This window comes from Cyprinodon variegatus, unplaced genomic scaffold (assembly GCF_000732505.1).
Source record: "Cyprinodon variegatus isolate N-32 unplaced genomic scaffold, C_variegatus-1.0 Scaffold415, whole genome shotgun sequence".
NCBI lineage: Eukaryota > Metazoa > Chordata > Actinopteri > Cyprinodontiformes > Cyprinodontidae > Cyprinodon > Cyprinodon variegatus.
In genome coordinates, this window is record NW_015150868.1 from 397,005 (window position 1) to 403,679 (window position 6,675).

Genomic DNA, 6,675 nt, shown 5'->3' on the forward strand with positions numbered 1-6,675 from the left:
TTATTTGCCAATGGAATGAGTATTTTTACTCTTAAAATAAGATGATTGTATAATATGCACTTGAAATAAGATGATGCATTTGTTTTCTCTTATCTTAAATGCCAGTTGTCTTGATCCATTGGCAAAGTGTCTCGCTTATCTCCTCAATTAAAAGAAAAAAAAAACTTATTTTAAGAAAAAAACAGACTTTTTGAGATTTAATTTTTTGCAGTGTGTGAGACATTTGAACCCGGAAGTGTAGTTTAATACTAAATAAATCTATGAAGCAATTATTCAACCAGGTGATCCTGATCATGGCCTTAGTCTTACTTTATTTATAGTTTATTTTGATGTGACTTTTGTTTGCCTTTATGCTGCTTCCTGTGGCTTTCAGACCAAAAGTCTTGTTTCTTCTACACTGGAAAAACAACCTAGAAATAAGTAAAAAAAAATTCTTAAATTAAGTGTATTCACCCTTAATTTGAGTAGGTAAATAATATAGTTTGCCAATGGAATGAGTATATTACACTTGAAATAAGATAATTAGATAAAATGCATTTGAAATAAGACAATGCAACCGTGTTTTCCTATTTTAAGTGTAAACCGTCTTGTTCCATTGGCTAAATGTCTCTTTTACCTCCTCAATTCAAGAACAAATTCACTTGTTTTAAGAAAAAAGGACTTATCTAGATTTAGATTTTTTCCAGTGTACATTTCTACAGTTCTACAAATACTCAGCATTGCTGAATGAATCCCTGTTCTGAATCCATGGAGGATCCTTATTCCTGTTTCGGTGGGACTGTTAGGGGCCCACTGAGCAGTGATGTATCGCAGTTCGCAGCAGGTTTGCGGGATGGTCTCGGTCCTTGAGGAAGTTCAGCTCAGTAAACAGGAAGGCAAAAAAAAAAAAAAAAAAACTCCCTATACCATTTTTCATCAACTTCCTCCCTTTAATGATGATACAGGAACGCGGCCCGTGGCCCCTGCGGCCCCTTTCCTCCCACACTGCTCTCCTCACACATTCAGCTCCTCGGGGCCTTCAGCCAGGCAGAGATATATAGGTCATGTATGTGTTTCCAGTCTGGGAGGATTGGAGGCATCGCGGTTCTGTGGGCTCCTTTGTTTTTGCTGTGTGTGTTCGGTTTCTCCTTTATGTACACAGGGCAGCTCCAGCCTTTTCTTCATGTGCCTTATGTGTACGGGCTTGCTGCTGGTTTAAGACTGCCAGACCGGATAGGTTTGTCTTTGCACTTTGGCTGCTGGCGATGACGAGTGGGATGAGAAAGTAATGAAGCTGACCTTTTATTGCCGAGCTTTGCAGAAGGCGTGTTTTTCTGTGTGTAAAGGAGAGCTGCGGTGGGATGCAGCATGGTGCGTTTAATTGCTTTAGGCCCAGAGAGCTAAAACGGGTAGATGAAGCATGGGAATATTTGCTGCAGATCGATGCTAAATGTTCATCCTGCATATTCACTGTTTGTGACCTTAATCTCCTCCCTGCTTCAGTTCTGCGTTTCCTCTGCGTTTGTCAAGGTTTGGTTGATTGGTTAACGTCCCAGCTCGCGCGCTCTGAGGCCCGTAAGATAAGCAGCGTTGCCTTTGGACACGGAGAGGGGTGAGCGATCCGGTCAAGACTCATGAATAATGAAAGAAGGAAGAGTCACCGCGAGGTCAGCAGACGTGGCTCGAGCCGAGCGAGAAGCAAAAGGGCTCCCCGCGCATGCGCAAAGCGGAGAGAAAGCTTCCAGCAGCCCGCCCACATCAACAGTGATTTGTTTAGCTCGCTAACATGGGGGAGAGCTATTAACAGTTGGCTGCGTTTTAGAAGTGTCCTCTATTTCCGAATGAGGTGCGAGGAGGAGGGTGTAAGACAAACAACAAACTTCCTCCTCTGAGTTCAGGCTGGATGGGGCTCAGCAGGCCAGAGGAAGAAGCGACAGTTTCTATTTGAATAACAAAAAGGCCGATAATCACTCATCTAATAATATGTTCGATAGAAAGAATGGTGCAGAAATAACTGTCTCCATCAGACGCAAAGAGGAACAGACAGTTTGTCTTCAGCTGCTGCTACGTTTCCCCCCAAAGTGTCTCATCAAATTAACGCAAATAAAGTTTTATTTCCGTATTTCAAAGCAATCCGTATTTCATATTTCCATCCTGGATCTAAAACTGGTTTATCTCTGGACAGAATAAATCAAATACAAACAATTCGAAACTTGTTGAATTTTATTTGGACAGTTAGAGCAAACATTAGATGGAGTCTTTCCATGCTGGTTTTGGTCCAGGATGATGCAGCGCTCCTCCGCCGCCAGCAGAGATCGCCTCAGACCAGGAGGAGGCAGCAGCAGCAGACGCGCCTCATCCTTTAAACCGTTAACTGGCTCTAACCTTCAGCTCCACCCGTTTTCCGGCTCCATTAACTACTTCTCGGGCTGTTAATTGAATGATTGAGCGGAACCACAGAAAACTCCCCGCTGGTATCAAACAGAAAAGGGGGAAACTCCTTTTATGTCTACCTGGCTAAGGTAAAGCACGGTAGCGCGTGATTTAAATCTAACGCAGATCCAGTTCAGATGAAGGTCAAGCTGAGAGGGTAGGTCCATGTTTAAATAGTTTTATTTGCACATCCATCTCTGAGTGGTTTTGTTAATTAAAACAGTTCCACACAACAACAACACTGCAAAAACGAAGTAGAATAGGTAAAAATTTCCTAAATTAAGTGTATTCACTCTTAATTTGAGTAGGTAAATGAGATAGTTTGCCAATTAAATGAGTAATTTTACTCTTAAAATAAGTTAATTAGATAATATGCACTTGAAATAAGAGAATGCAATTGTGTTTTCTTATTTTAAGTGTAAATTGTCTTGTTCCATTGGCAGAATGTCTCTTTTACCTCCTCAATTCAAGAACAAATGCACTTATTTTAAGAAAAAAATGACTTATCTAGATTTAGATTTTTTGCAGTGAACAATAAAATAATTTTAAAAAAAGTCATGTTTTTCTTAAAATAAGTAACTTTTTCTTGAGTTGAAGGGAGAAATAAGTAAAAATATCTTTTATTAAGTGTGTTTACCCTTAATTTAAGTAGGTTAATAAGATGATCTGCCAATGGAATGAGTATTTTTACTCCTAAAATAAGACAATTAGATAATATGCACCTGAAATAAGACCAAGCAATCGTTTTTTCTTATTTTAAATGTAAATTGTCTTGTTCCATTGGTGAAATTTCTTTCTCTCCTCCTCAATTCAAGAAAAAAAAAAAAACACTTATTTTAAGAAAAATTGATTTAATTTTCTTTGCATTGCATGTAATTCTACGCTGGAAAAAAATCAAAATCTAAAGAAGTCCTTTTATCTTAAAATAATTATATTTGTTCTTGAATTGAGGATGTAAAAGGGACATTTTGCCAATGGGACAAGATAATTTACATTTAAAATAAGAAAACACAATCGCATTGTCTTATTTCAAGTGCATAATATCTAATTATATTATTTTAAGAATAAAAACACTCATTCCATTGGCAAACTATTTCATTTACCTAATAAAATTAAGGGTAAATACACTTAGTTTAAGAAATTGTTACTTATTTCTAGATCGTTTTTTCAGTGTAGAGCCAAAATCAGAGCGGCAAACATTTCTCACCCAGAGGCTGTTAAAACACTTTGAATTAAAGAAGCCCTGCAAAGGGGGGCATTAATGTCACATGTTCTGCCTCCCTGCTTATAGTCAACATTGCTCTCTGCAAGAATAGCTCAAGTCTTTAACAATAAAACCTACATTTTTTATCAATTCACCTAAAAATAAACAACAGATAAACATTTTTACATAATGCATCTACTACTATTCTGTTTTACCCCTGAATCCACCTTCAAGCTTTAGTTTGGCTGTTGTATTAAATTCAGTTTATTTCTATAGCTCCAATTCACAACAAGGCACTTTCCAGTTCACCAGATCATCCAGTCAGATTGATTCAAAGTTTTCTATCTAAGGAAAACCAGCTGATTGCATCGAGTCATTGACTCTTCAGCAATCCCTCACACTAAGCATGCTTGTAGCGACAGTGGAGAGGAAAAACTCCCTTTGAACAGGAAGAAACCTCCAGCAGAACCAGGCTCAGTGTGAGCGGCCATCTGCTGAGGCCCACTGGGGTTCAAGGAGACAGAAGCAATATTCCTCAGATGAAAGAAGGAAATTCTAGAAACCTCTTTGATATGGGATTTAAATGAAAGGTCCTGATCAAAAACAACACCAAGATGTTTTACTTTATTATCTGAAATCAGTTTAATCCCATCCAAATGAAGTGACTGGCTAATCAGCTTCTTTTTCAGAGACTCTGGTCCAAAGACTATAACTTCTGTTTTTTCTGCATTCAGAAGCAGAAAGTTAAGAGTCATCCAGGTTTTTATGTCTTCAGACATGCCTGTAATCTATGTAATGGGTTAGCTTCATCTGGATTTATAGACAGATATAGCTGGGTATCATCAGCATCCTGTTTGGCTGTGACTCCATCCTGGAGAGACATATCAGCTGTGCTGCTGCCATCAACACCTTTGTTTCTAGATATTGGAAATCAGCCTGTTTTCCAGTGTAGTCCTGTTTCTCTGACTGTGACTAACTGGATGTGCTCTCTTCATCCTCTGACATGACGAAGCTCGTCTGCTTGGCTGTGTGTTTCCTGGACGGGGTCGCCTTTTACCGTTTCATTTTCTCTCTCTGCTTCTGTCTCCTTGAACCCCAGTGGGCCTCAGCAGATGGCCGCTCACACTGAGCCTGGTTCTGCTGGAGGTTTCTTCCTGTTCAAAGGGAGTTTTTCCTCTCCACTGTCGCTACAAGCATGCTTAGTGTGAGGGATTGCTGAAGAGTCAATGAGTCGATGCAATCAGCTGGTTTTCCTCAGATAGAAAACTTTGAATCAATCTGACTGGATGATCTGGTGAACTGGAAAGTGACCTGAGATGACATGATGTGAATTGGAGCTATAGAAATAAACTGAATAGAATTGAATATTGAACTTTTATTCAAGCTTCCTTGTTCGTGCACAGATCCTGGCTATCAGAGCTTATTCTTGTTCAGATAGACATTTAGAGAAGCACGTGAATCTGTGTCCTTTACTATCCCTGTTTCCTCTCTGCCCCCCCCCCGCCTGCCTTCCTGCCCCTGGTAAAGTGAGAGGGAGGGAGGGGGGGGCTCTATCTGAGGTTACATGACTCGCTGCTGAGGCTACCAGTAGAAAGTTCACAGAGTTGAAGGGTCAAAAGTTCGGCGGCATGCTGTAGTTCCACCCTCTGCTCCATCTGAAGCACCACACTATGTCAAAGGCAAGAAAACAGGAGGAGGGAGGGAGGCCGAGGTAGGGAGGGGTTACACATGAGATAAATAATAGCAGGAGTCGAAGAGGAGGTGAAGGCCTGACCTTTCATTCCTTCCTAAGCCACTGACAAAAGCAGAGCCTCTCCTGTGGATGCGGGTATTCTGTGACATGTAGGCAGGTGTGACGTGTCTGGAGGGTACAGGTGTCAGACTGCATGCTCTGTTCACACTCACCAACATTTGTTTATGCTCACTGAAACCAGATTAGACCTTTTTTTAATCCTTTGGAATCATAGAAAAGAAAATTCATTTTATACTTTGTTAAAACCTGGAAAAAAATATATTTAAAGATGAGGAAACTAATTTAAGTCAGTTCGGAAAACCAAGATATTATATATATTATTAAATATATTAGCTTTATTATTATTTAGTGAGATGTCGGTGCTTAAACATTGAAGATTTGGTTTAGTTTTTAAAACTTTCTTACTTTTTTTTAAGACATTCTTTTGGAGTTGCTTCCTGAATTAGCGGTTGAGTGTTTTTTTAATGTTCGACTTTAACGTAAAGCATAAGATTTCCTGAACTATGTTAAGTTTCCATAACAACCAGTTCATCCAGTTCATTTCCTGTCGGTCATACAGCCACCATAAAGTAGCCATGCTTCCGGTCAGGCTGGACGAAGGCGGCTCCCTGGAGTCCGCTTTTCTGTCTAAATCCATACAAGCTACTTTTACGCCTGTAAAGTGCAACAGAGTGAAAGCTAGTCTAATTCTGGAGGTTTAGCATGAAAATAGAGAACAGGTTCCTTCACATGATGTCGATTCTGGAAAAAAAGACAAAAACTGCAATGAGAATGAGCAACAGTACTAACACTGTATCTGGCAGCGTTACTTTCATCGATACATATATATTTTTGCAAAAACAATCTAGAAATAAGTAAATGAAATGTATTTACCCTTAATTTGAGTAAGTTAATAACATGATCTGCCAATAGAATGAGTTTTTTAAGTATTTAAAATAAGATAATCAGTTAATATGCTCTTGAGATAAGACATTGTAATCCCTTTTCTTATTTTAAATGTATATTGTCATCTCCCATCGACAAAGGTTCTCACTTACCTCCTCAATTCAAGAAAAATGTTACTTATTTTGAGAAAAGGTTTTTTTTTTTTGCAGTGCGTATATTGGTTAGCTTATCAAAAATCCAAGTGTTTTTCTAATTGCATTTATTGTGAAGAAGAGAATCTGTGTGAATCCAGATTTTAAAGTTGGTGGAGGTGAAACATTAATAGTTGGAGCTCATTGCAAAAGAGAAACAAAACACCTGAGGAAATATGAACAAACCAAATCAGCAATGGAGGATTTTAAAGGCTTTCTCACAAAATGAT